Source organism: Pongo pygmaeus, chromosome 8 (genome assembly GCF_028885625.2).
Source record: "Pongo pygmaeus isolate AG05252 chromosome 8, NHGRI_mPonPyg2-v2.0_pri, whole genome shotgun sequence".
In the NCBI taxonomy this organism is placed as follows: Eukaryota; Metazoa; Chordata; class Mammalia; order Primates; family Hominidae; genus Pongo; species Pongo pygmaeus.
Window position 1 is genome coordinate 4082523 of NC_072381.2, and position 12516 is coordinate 4095038.

The 12516-nt window shown below is 42.3% G+C and overlaps 1 long non-coding RNA gene across 1 annotated transcript in view; it reads left to right on the plus strand.

The window, feature by feature from the left end:
- Positions 1-228: 228 nt before the first annotated feature.
- The window catches only part of LOC129006436 (uncharacterized), a 59215-nt gene continuing 46927 nt past the window's right edge, over positions 229-12516 (plus strand). Inside the window, exons 1-2 of the long non-coding RNA XR_008491999.1 lie at positions 229-666; positions 6749-6926. This is a non-coding gene — a long non-coding RNA (uncharacterized LOC129006436). The remainder of the gene's footprint in view (positions 667-6748; positions 6927-12516) is intronic.

Sequence of the window (12516 nt, forward strand, 5' to 3'; positions counted from 1 at the left end):
GCTCCCACCGTGCACTGTCTGGTCCCTCAAACTGCTATTTATGCCCTTCTTTCTATTTTAATCCTGCCCACTTCTATTGCAGGGTAGGCTCAGCGAACAGCCATGCCTCTAGTGCATGTTTTATTCTCGGAGTCTCTGTGCAGTGCCTTAACCCTGATGGAAACTTAAGAATCCTGCATTCAATGAATAGTGAACTCTGTGGTTGTGACATCAGCTCTGGGTCCCAGTCTACATTCCGCGGCAGCCTGGCTCCAACATCCCAGGGAATTGTGCCATTCCCATTGGGCAGCTGTGGTGATGGCGTCTCCCACATAGCCCAGCTCTAGTACTGTGTCAAAGGTCGCACAGCCCAGACAAAAGCAGGACACAGCAGTGTGTCAATGAGCCGGGCTTTCTCCTTCCTTCCACATAATAAAAGGTGCCTGAGGTTGTTAAAATACAGTCCATTTCTCCTGGGAATGACAAGAATTTGAGGGATGCTGACTTTCAAGGAATACTGCGTGACTGGCATCAAGATAAACCTGATGAAGAAAACATAGGCCAGAATCTGGGAATCGGGAGCAAAATGATTCAGCTCTGGGGACAGGCACGTAATGAGGTCATGAGGTAGGAGACTCCCTGCATGACTGGTGGCCCCTGTTCCCTGGGCTGTTCTGGCTCTTTCAGGTGAGAGAGAAGGATACAGGCAGGAAATGGTACTTCCTAGAAGGGCCACCCTCTGTTCCTGGGGTGCGTGGCATCTTCCAGCGTTGGGTCTGTGGTTCTAGTTAAGGCTTTACCTCAAAGACAGCCACATATTGCTTTCTCAGTTGAGGCCTCCCACGAGGCTGAGAACTGCAATGATTTTTGCAAATATGTCAGTCATTTGGATGGTATTTTAACAGGCTGTTAGTGGAGGGTAGGTAAACCAATGTCTAAATGAAAAGGGAAACTCTTGCTGCTATTTTTAAAGAGATGTTTCCTGAACAGAACCTGCCCAGCTTGCCCGGGAGGGCTAGCCTGGATCCACGCTCCTCAACCTGCTCCTCCTCAGTAAACATGTTGAGAGAGGTGTATTTTTTTTTATGATTGGCCATATGGCTCTATTAAGTTCAGAATCAAGGATATATTTTTTGACTTATCTATAAGAAGCATAAGAAATTTAAATAGGGGCCAGGCACGTTGGCTCACGCCCGTAATCCCAGCACTTTGGGAGGTCGAGGCGGGTGGATCACGAGGTCAGGAGATCAAGACCATCCTGGCTAACACGGTGAAACCCCGTCTCTACTAAAAATACAAAAAATTAGCCAGGCATGGTGGTGGGCGCCTGTGGTCCCAGCTATTTGGGAAGCTGAGGCAAGAGAATGGTGTGAACCCAGGAGGCGGAGCTTGCAGTGAGCCGAGATCAGGCCACTGCGCTCCAGCCTGGGGGACAGAGCGAGACTCCGTCTCAAAAAAAAATAAAATAAAGTAAAATAAAATAAAAAAATAAAAGAAATTTAAATAATACTTAGGTGTTTTAGGTTAAGACTCGCTGTCCCTTTTGCATAAAAAAGGTTCACTGAATGATTTATTGTAGGTAAAATCTTTTTTTCAGCAGCAAAATATTTAAGGGGGCGGAACAATATTATCATGGATTTCTTTTGTTTAATCTGAAAACATAGTTTCACCCTTGCTACCGTGATACTTCAGTCCATGCTACGTAGTTAGAAATGGCCAGTGCAGAAACACCTTCTCAGGATGCCTTTGGCTTGAGATCTCTCCAGTGAGTCAGTTTTCATGCTGATCATTTTCAACTTTCTTTTTCTCATCTAATTTGTTTTACTCAAACATTAATATCAATCCTAGCCACCAGACAAACGCAATTTGGTACAGTGTAGACCTTGATGATGGAAAATATATTAATTTTTCAAATCTTGAGCTCTCCTTGGTTATTAGGATTCAATTCATTAAGCTGGCAGCCACCTCCATAGGCTTTCTGAATGAACTAGCCACAAGATAACACGTGCGTCCTGAGGTAGGAGATGGGGAGACATTGGGGTAGTTACAGAAAAGAGGTCAGCTAGCTTCGACAGATGCATCCAGACTTTCAACAGCAAGTTAACTCGCTCTGGGACATACCAAGAGCCTTTGAGGGGCTACAAAAATAAAATCAGATACAGGAACACGGAGTGGGATAGGTGGGAATGGCTATGGCAGTGCATTTACAGCTACAGTGCAGGGACACAAACACAGGAAGAGCCCCCATGGCCCTCACTGGGAAAGATGGGCTCACTCGTTGCACGTGAGCACTGCAGACAAACAGCATCACAGAAAGGAGGCTCTCCTGCCGTACTTGTGAGACATGTCTTAAAGGTACCCTAAGAGAAGTGAATAAAGCTGTATTACGAGACACTTCTGAGGAGAGAATAAAAAGGGAATATGTATTTTACTTTTGTACATGGAATTTCCTTTTAATTAATATACTTGGTGATTTTAAAATATCAGGTTCCTAGGAGGCCGGCCGTGCGTGACTTGGCTCACGCTGCTGCCGTGGGCTCCTGGGCGCTGGAAGAGCACTTTCAGGTGAAACGTCTGAGAGCATCGAAGGTTCCAATCCCAATCATTTTTGTTTTGTGCAGCCTGCAGCTCTGTCTTTAGTCCCTGTTCACGTCTTAAAATGGATAATGACTGACTTTCCCCTTCATTCATTTTATAGCAAAGATGTAATAAATTATTGAAATCGGGGGAACAGTACCACTTCATTTGCACTCCCCAGGGGCAGATGCTAGGTGCTGAAAGTCACAAGCATTTTCTTATTGTATTCACATGAAGCATTTGCCATTCTCTGTAAGTACACATTGGAGGAATCATTGCTGCTAATTGCATATTGAAGTGGGTAATAGCACCAATGACCAAGTAACCTCGGAAAAGCAGAGACAGCTGGAGTGGGAAGAGTCTTCTCTTCTTGGAAGGAATTTGCAAGGAAGACAGGTCCAAAATGAGGATGAGGAAACAGCCTGCATTCCTGAGGGTTTTTTTTTTTTTTTTTTTTTTTAAATCATTGCTGGTTCTACAGGTTTCCCTGTTGGAATTGCCCTTTGGGTCTCTCAGGTCTGGATGGTTCTCTGAGGCTGAGGAGCCTGCTGGGTGGTGGCAGCCTGGCGCCGCTGGTGCAGTCAGCCGAGGAACTGTAATCCGACTCTGGAGGGCAGAGAGATGGGTTAGTGGGTGAACCCAACATCTCTGCTCACTGTTGGCCCTTGAAGCTTTTCTTCATCTCATCATGGGGACCTCAATGAGGAAGGTGCCCAAGGCAAGGATGGTGGTGGGGGACCTGAGTGTCATCCCCACTTCTGGATCCAGTGTTCAAACACCCAGAGTGGTGATAACATCTCTGCATCTGTACAGTGCACGGGGTGTGTGGTTAGAGCAGGAGTTGGAAGGAATGGGGAGGGAACAGTTGTAGCTTCCAGTCCCATCTCCTTCTTGTCTCAATGCCCAGACCCTGACCCTGGAACAGGACTGAGCAGGTGTCTGTGTGTGCAGAAGCTCTTGTGTGAGAGACCTTTGGTACCATGTTTGCCACACGAATGTCTGAGATGTCTCACAGTCGCTTGGTTCAGCCTCTCTCTCCTCTCTCTGCTGGGGCACATCATCCTTCATCACTGGAAGAAATTACAAGGATTGTGTAAACAATTACAAGTATTCTACAAACAATGAGCATGCTGGTTTGGCCCATCTATTTGTAAGAAAAAACGTGGGGTTTTACGGCAATGAGTTACAGCTCTGAACTCCTGGCGCAATCACAAATATCCTCAGCACAAAACACCAAGTGTATGTCTCCCTTCTGTCCTAAAAAGGTAGTGTGTGCAACTCACTGATGGGGCTCCCATTTCATTTTTGAAAGATCTGCTCACTGATAATACCAGTGAGATTGTTTTCACCAAGATATATGACTTACAAATAAACTATTGTTTCAAAAGCATCTAGCAGCTAATCGCTGATCATCCAAGTGACAAAAAGCTAACTACTTCATTCCTAATTATTACTGCACACTGCACACATATATCTCTCAATCTATTACCAATTTTATCCTTGACTCTTAATGAAACACAAATCTCCTTGATCAGCTTATCACATTGCATAGGTGCCACGGTGGTTGCTTCAGGGGAAATAATTTAATTCAAGTGCTTTGCAGTTTGCTAGGTGCCCTGGGGCATAGTATTCTTTGGGCCTCCTAAGGTTCTGATGGTGATGAAGTGATATAACGTATAGAATAATTTTTAAATGTGAAGTTCTACAGGGACCACTATGCAGGGAGCTGAAGGACTATTGAGCTGGACACTTGAGCATTGGCTGCATTGAATGATATATATTGCACAATATTTCTCTTTATCAAAATAGAAAATGACAATGGAAAACCTTTAATAATGTCAACATTGGTGACTAGAAATACATATATGCCTCCTTATGAAAGCAGGGGTGGTGACTGAATAGAATTGTTTTGTTTTTAGAGAACCATGTTTTTCTTTTTGCTTGTTCTTCTTTTATAGTATTTTACTTAAAAATCCAAGTAATAGTATTCTACTGTATTGCCTTGAAGAAGCAAATTGAGAAAAGTCAGAACATTTATGTATTTTTATTTAAAAATGAATGTTTTAGTCAGCACCCAATGCAACAAAAGCATACTAAAAATTGCATGTCAGCAATAAAATATCAGGTTCCTAGGAGGGTGGCCTAGGTTAGCTCTACAGATTCTCACCTTTGCTGATTTAGCTGCATGGAACCTAATTAATGGGTAGATTATACATTTGCTCAACAAGTATTAACGGAGGTACTTGAATGAACTGACAGGGCCCAGCCTTATGCACTTGTCCTCAAAGGCTTGTTCATGTCTTGATTTGGACATCAAAAGAGAAGTCCGTCACAGGAAATCGGAGACCTTGAGCTTTACATGACCACCTCAGAGACTAGACGTCAACTGCCTGCTAGAAATAGTGCCGTGAGGAATGTGAAGGGGAGAAGTTGTTTGAAGGAGCTCAGACTCCATGCCGTGTACTTTAAAGATGAGCTTTAGAAATTGCACATCAATAGTTACTGCAGAAGGAGTGGTAGGAACTGAGAACATCTCACGCGGCTTAGTGCGACCGATAAACACCAGCTGAAGCTTGTGTCCTGCACAACAAACCTTATTTGCTGATCTCTGAAGGTGCAAAGCAGGGCGCTACTGCTCAGCAGCCTCTGATGATGGTGAGGAAGGCAGAATGGCGTTGGTGACATCTGCGTCCAGCAGGCCAGGCTCCATAGATTCATGGTCCCAAGTGCAGATCCAAGTCTAGATGCTTGTAGGAAGCCTGCTCCCCGCTGCTGGGAAATCCCAAACTTAATTTTGCAGGCCTCTGAGATTTAGATAAGCGTTTGTTTATTTCAAGTAGTATCCTCAAGTCTGTACTCTGATCGGCACTACAAATATTTTACCAGACAATGATATGCTGTGTTTAAGTTGTATGTAAACACTGTGGAATCCTTATTTATTTTAGTTTATTTCTTCCATTTGTTGATAGAGTGATGCAATAGGAAGATTCCTTCTTAAAAAGAAACAAAATCTTTGAATTAATTTTTATAACTTTAAAAAGTCTACTTTAATAGAAACAATACCTTACTTAAAACCGTAAGTTATTCTTTATAAAAATATTCTTCTCTTCATTTTCAAGCAATTGACATTACACACAAGGAGATCTCAAGTTAAACTTTTATTCCAAGAAATGAGCTGAAGGGTTATTTGATTTATTTTAGTTATTTGCTGTTACGTACTATGTGCCTCTATTTCTAAATTGTGATTGCTGCCTACAGATAGAAGTATTTATTATAAACTAAGCAATAAGCTGAACAATTTGACCCATTTTGATTTTATGTATCTATTGGAAATGAATGGGATATACTGCCTAATTTGGAGGAAAGCTTGCTGATTAAATTCTAGTAATAGGGACTAGGCAGGCACGAGGAATAATAGTCTATGATAAATATAGAAGAAATAAGAATTTTAAAATCACTGAAAGTAAGTTAGTCTTAGTCATTTTCAAAAGGATACCACTGACATCAATTTCTAGTTTGTTGATTGTGTCAAAGCAGTTTCCTGTGTCATTGTTGATCTCTTTAGAAAAATAAAGGAAAAAACCGACGTCAGGATATATTTTCAAGGGTAAATTATTTCCTTAATATTTTTGTCTCTTGGCCGGGCACAGTGGCTCATGCCTGTAATCCAAGCACTTTGGGAGGCAGAGGCAGGCAGATCACCTGAGGTCAGGAGTTCGAGACCAGCCTGGTCAACATGGTGAAACCCTGTCTCTACTAAAAATACAAAAATTAGCTGAGCATGGTGGTGGGCGCCTGTAATCCCAGCTACTCAGGAGGCTGAGGCAGGAGAATACCATGAAGCCAGGAGGCAGAGGTTGCAGTGAGCCAAGACAGTGCCATCGCACTGCAGCCTGGGCAACAAGAGCAAAACTCCATCTCAAAAAATATATGTGTGTGTGTAGGTGTGTGTGTGTGTGTGTGTGTGTGTGTATATATATACATATATATATACACATACATATGTCTTTTACTTTTTACCCCATATTAATTTAAGCATCCACATTTTAATATGTCAGACAGAAAATTGAATGCTTTTAGTTTTTTTCACTTTCTCTAACCCCTACATAAAGAAAAATATCAGCTTTTTGTAATACCTTTATATGTTCAGGGTAAAATAATTATTTAGTTCCAATCATCTTTGTACACAAAGATTTATATGTTAACAAGCTGAATTCCTTCTTCATCTGGAGGACTGCACAGTGTATCTGAGAGAGGATTTTCAGGAGGCCAGAAAATCAAGTTGGAGAGATTTTTAGCATGTTGGGAGATTGCTACCTGTTTTGAGTCAGAACATTGCCACTTCTTTTTCCCCACCTTGGAGACTTCAGGTAAATTGCTAAATTTCAGGTAAATTGCTAAAATTGTGCTCCATAAGACTTTTCCTACCAGGAAACTGGTAGATTTAATTAAACAGGGATCCATAGGGAGATTCTATTCTTGCTGGTTTGTGTTTTGAATCTGATGTCCAGTATTAGAAAATCGTATTTCTACACTTTTAGGAAGCTGAGCTAAACATGTTTGGGGAATCTTATTTATCCGTTGTTTAAAAGGGTTTCCAGTCAGCCAAGTGTTAAAATCAGGACAGTGAGAAGAGGCAGTGCTGAGGAGTACCCCAGGGGTCGAAGTTTGCGTCCTGGCTGGCACTGTGCATTCGAAATCAGGACCAAAAGACAGCTCTGTGTTGGAATGAAATGTCACTTGGACATTTTATATGCTTTATCATAGAGAGTTTCATATTATGCAACCTAGTGCATAGAGATGGAGGTAGTCAAAGCAAAATATTTTTGTAAGTATTTCTATTTCAGGGTTGAAACAGTGTTATGAGTTTTAGTAGTGGTGGTATTAGGCTGAGAGTGTGCCAGAAGAAGGTGTGCTAGTCAAGTCTCTTTGGTTGCATATAACTCAAACCAGATAGTGTAAGGGTTAGGAAAGGAATGGGTCAAGAGAGGCACTGACTATAGGGACAATCAGATGCCAACAGGAATGAGCTGCTGATTACTCAGATTTTGACTTCTGGGTTGGATTTTCTGTAAAACTACATTGGTTCATAGCTGCCAACATCTCTGGACTTCTAAAGGACTTTTTTTTTGGGACAGAATCTCACTCTGTCACCCAGGCTGGATCTCTGCTCACTACAGCCTCCACATCCTGGGTTCAAGCAATTCTGCCTCAGCCTCCTGAGTAGCGGGGACTACAGGCATGCGCCACGATGCCTGGCTAATTTTTTTTTTTTTAATTGTTAGTAGAGAAGGGATTTCACCATGTTGGCCATGCTAGCCTCAAACTCCTGACCTCAAGTGATCCACCCGTCTTGGCCTCCCAAAGTGCTGGGATTATAGGCATGAGCCACCATGCCTGGCCAGGACTTCTGAGTTTCAATTTGGAAATTTCAGAAAATCACAGGGCAGCTTCCCACTGGGACATGGCCCTGTGGCCCCTGCAGTGGACAGCTACGTTGGGGAGAGGGGCTGTTACTGCTCTGTTGTATGAAGTGCTTACCTTTCCTCCAATTACTATAGCCAGACAGAGGGATGGCAGAGGGTGAGGTGGAGGGTTGACTAGTCCAGTCCGGGATGCCAGGACACCCTTGTGAGAAGAGGAGCCACTCCCTCTATTTCTCTCTGCAGCATATCAGAATGTCACTCATCTCCCACCACCCTTACCCAGGATTCGCCATGCTGCTTTCTTGCTCCTGGCCTTGCTTGAGTGCTCTCTGGTCTCAATATGCTCAGGGCACAGCGTTAACCCCCATCTTCCAGGTCTTGACCATGCAATCATAAGAGGCATGGAGAACCTACTATGAGCCAGACATTTTTCTACCTGTTTCTGTGCAATACCTCATTTTGGTTTTACAACATTCCTTCTGGGTAGGATGCACAGTTTATTTACATTTTATAGATAAAATTATTGAGGTACCAAAAGGTTGAGTGGTTTTCCCAAAGCTACAACCTTGTACGTTTTGGAGACAGGCCTGAAACTTTGTTGGAGGGGTTCAGAGCCCACCTCCTTCTCTTCAGCATCACTATGCACCACGGCTGGGCCAGCCCTGGTCTTGAGTCTCATAGAAGGTCTCTATTTGCATTAAATGCTAAAAAGAAGCCGTCATAGAAGATCCTCCTTCTGTCGGTTTCTTTTCTGCTTGGACTCTGGCATAGTAAAAAATTCACACACAACTCATTTTGAAAAACCAAGTGAAACAAAACAAAGATCCTCTTAGTCATAGCATCAAAACTTAAAGTTAGTGAAGGGCTTAGAAATTCACCCTGACTTTATACAGGAGGTAATAGCCACTGGGAAAACCGAGTAACTCTCCTTCCACCCACACCAGATGGTTTCTGGTGGAGCCAGGACAGTGCTCCTGCCCCAGGACCTCAGGACGAGGACGAAGTCCTGGGCTCTGTTGGAACACAGCATAGGATAATTCTCACAGCTGGATGGGCCTGGGAGGCAGGAGGGAGATGTGTGCTGAGGGCCACCTGCCAGATTTAGAGATGGAGCCCGGATGGATTGAGAAGAGGTTCTGAGACATAAGTATTGCTCTAAGGATCCGGCGCAGACAAATGGACCCTCCTTGGAAAGATGAGTGGCCCTGGGGTTGTCCCCAAATCTCAGGACCAGCCCAAGCCTACGACTCCTTGCACAAGGGCACCTGTTCTCACTGCCCAAGGATCTCCAGACTTTCTCCTCCAAAGATCTGCTCCAGGAAGACAGAGCCCCTCTTCTCCTTCGTATTGGGACCCGCCTGGCCGCACACTAGGAATGACCCCTGGACAGCCGTTTGAAGGCCTTATGCTCGCTCACTGCACTAAGGATTCTTGAGCGATGGGCGACTTGGTCGACACGCAGCCCCGGCCCAATGTGCGGAATTGCGTCGAGTAAGCTTCTCCCCGGGGCAGAGTCCCTGCCTGTCCTTGCCGCCCCCGTCCTGTTCTCGTCCCTCTATCCTCCAACCCTCCCCAAGACCCTTTCTCCCCCTACTTCAAGGCTGGGGCCCTTTTCAGAGACTTTGCTCATTGCAAAACATAACAAAATAAAACAAAACAAAGCCCATTTTGGTTTGGGCCTCTAATGTTCTCCTAAATGCTCTCTGATTTTCCATTTGAACCCTAATTTTACTCAGCCTATTTCTGCAATAAATTATCACTGTGTTTTGAGAAAGTGATAGATTTTGAACCCTTTGGCCCATATTCTTTAATGAATCCTCTTTTAGATTGTAGAGTTTCATCTGAGCTTCCCAATCTTAACTCCTCACTCCCCGCCTCACCCCATAGGGAAGTTAGAAGGATCTGAAGAAGTGGGTTCCTATCAGAGAGTCTGGCGTCTCCACTGTGGACATGCCACTTAACATCACCTGACCTCTGGACCAATCAAGTCAGTCAGCTTAGCAGGCTGTAAAACCCCTTTAATTCAAAAACTTGGAGCCTGTATTTTCTTTTCCTTAGATGCCCATTATTTTTTTAAAAATTTGGGATTCTAATTTTCCACCCAAGACCCTTGCACCCTTCAGTACACTTAGTCTGGGGTTCACTTTCCAGACCCTGTCTCCAGGTGATGTCTGCTTCTCCAGTCATGTTAGCCTGAAACGGCGACTGACTCCTGTGCACGCTTCGGCTCCCCAGGCCAGAATGCTGTCACTCTGGGGAGGAATTATGGTTTCACTTTTTGCGTCATTCCTGCTGTAGAGAACAGGCACCCAGCAAAGTCCAGAGTAAACAGACACTTTCACGTGCAGCAAATGGAAGTCTTTATTCATGATTACTTTTGTCCTATGTCTTTCATGTCCCCCTGTTTTATTGATGCCCCTCACTTTTCCCTTTTAAATACTTTGGGTGATGGTTAAAGGCAAGACGACTGCTAGGTTATTCGTCACACCGGAAGCAAGAAACAGTTACATGCAGGCAAAGGAGCTGGATGCAGGATCTCATCTAAAGGACAAGATCACTTAGCTATGCATGGGCAAGAAAGAACGGAATGTTTCTGAATAGAGGAAACGTTAGTCCTAGATTTCAACCGAGAGAAGGAATGCTGAGAGTTCCTGACAGCGAGGGCTTCGGCAGGGGTGACATGCCTTTGATTTAGAATGGCTAGCACATACCCACATGCACACATGACCTTCTGCTTTAGTTTCAGGATATGGAAACTTCTTAACAGAATTGTGGGTACAGCTGCATTTACACATATTTACTGGGCACTTATCACATATAGCAAAATATCCTGAAGAGTAAATTACAATCCTCTCCCATTTTGAAGGCACTTATGAAATTCTGCCTGTATTTACACTTTCATTAGGGTTAGTGAACAGCAATGTGTTGCTGATAATTCTAATGTTGCTCCTGGAAATGTGTTATTTTAAGAGATTCATATCCTCCATGTGGGGTTGGAAACATCTGTTCAGAACAGAACATATCAGTTAAGATTATATTTTGCTCCTCCCAGTTTGAGTCCAGATGGTTATATCTACGCACTATGTACTACAAGTTTCAATTATCTACTGTAATTTAATTTATTTTCTTTTGTATGTCTAATGAAACTAATATTTAAAATAACTCCTAATATATTTCTAATGTGCTAAAAGCTAAAGGTCCTTAAATGTGTGTGTATGTGTGTGTGTGTCTGTTAAAATGTTATAAGATTACTGGATGCTAAGAATGCCATTTTCAGGCCAGGCGTGGTGGCTCACTCCTATAATCCCAGCACGTTGGGAGGCCTAGGCACGTGGATCGCTTGAGGTCAGGAGTTCAAGACTAGGCCGGCCAACATGTTGACACCTCATCTCTACTAAAAATACAAAAATTAGTGGGGTGTGGTGGTGCACGCCTGTGATCCCAGCTACTCTGGAGGCTGAGGTAGGAGAATCGCTTGAACCTGGGAGGAGGAAGTTGCAGTGAGTTGAGATTTTGCCACTGCACTCCAGCCTGGATGATAGAGACACTGTCTCTAAAATAAATAAATAAATGAATGAATAAATAAATAAATACATATTTGTAAAATGCTGTAAGATTACTGTTAAAACGTGTATAAAACATATTATTAAAGGAAAGGTAAACATTCCCTCTGAGTGGATTTTCTAAATCCAAACAAAGTGAACTTCATCAGAAATAATAGCTTCAAGAAAGAAAATCATTTAAAACAGTGATGAATTGTTACTTAATTCAACAAAATAATACATAGTCCATCATAGAAACATATAATAAAACAAATTTCTCATTGATCACTATTTTGAGAAAAGTGACAAAGCTATTGAAGTGAATAAAAAGTATGTGAATTTTCAGGTAATTTTGTGGGAGAAAGGATGTTTCAGGATGCTTTAGAACATTGATCTCCAAATGTTTGTCACTGTTCTATCCTGTTGTTTTGCAAAATGCAAACTCTCAGTCGTTTTTAACGGACATACGAAATTTTTCTTCATATGCTGAAATAGTTGCAAATGATGCAAATTTCAGGATACTGTGGACAGATAAAAATGAAACTATGAACTTGTTCTACGAAATGTAGTCAGTGGAATGTCAATAACGAAGTGATTTGATACTGACCACCACCTATTAAAAGAAATATACAAACAAGCTCTTCAATTACGGGAAATTGGACATTGTTCCTTTTTCTCTTTGAACTTGTATTCCAATTTTATTTCTCCATAGATTTTATCTTAATGTAATCTTTACTCAAAACATTCTTATCGATTGTTTCATAATTCTTTCTGTGAAGGAAATACATAAATTGAAAACAAAATATTTTAATTTTGCCCATGCAGGTCTAAGTGTTACATTTTTCTATACTGAATTGTCATTATAATTACTATTTGTACAAGGCTGATCCCAATAACACACATATACAGTTTTATATTTAGCAAATAAAAATATGCAGTTTGATTTGAAATTCCTATCCTAATAAGATAGATGAAATTTTTTTATTAGTTTA